The following is a 261-nucleotide window of genomic DNA, read 5'->3' as shown; positions in this document are numbered from 1 at the left end:
AAGATATTTTCAAGTTCCCATAAAAATAGGGAATGAAATATCAAACACGCGAGCTAATAGAAGTCGCGACGCGCCCGAACGAGTTCGCGATTATTCGGAAGACCGACTAGCCTAGGCGATGCACTCCCGTGTACAGAGATAAGTTCATACCTCGGCACCCTCCCGATCGGGCCTAGCTCAATTCCAGTCACTGTCGCACTCGCCAAGACTTACACGTGGACCAAGGATAGTCCCTGAACCAATGAAACTTCTAGTGTCAAC

This window comes from Eufriesea mexicana, unplaced genomic scaffold (genome assembly GCF_001483705.2).
Source record: "Eufriesea mexicana isolate 0111107269 unplaced genomic scaffold, ASM148370v2 scaffold1028, whole genome shotgun sequence".
NCBI classification, from domain to species: domain Eukaryota; kingdom Metazoa; phylum Arthropoda; class Insecta; order Hymenoptera; family Apidae; genus Eufriesea; species Eufriesea mexicana.
The sequence above is the reverse complement of the archived record's forward strand: the minus strand, read 5'-3'. Positions refer to the sequence as shown.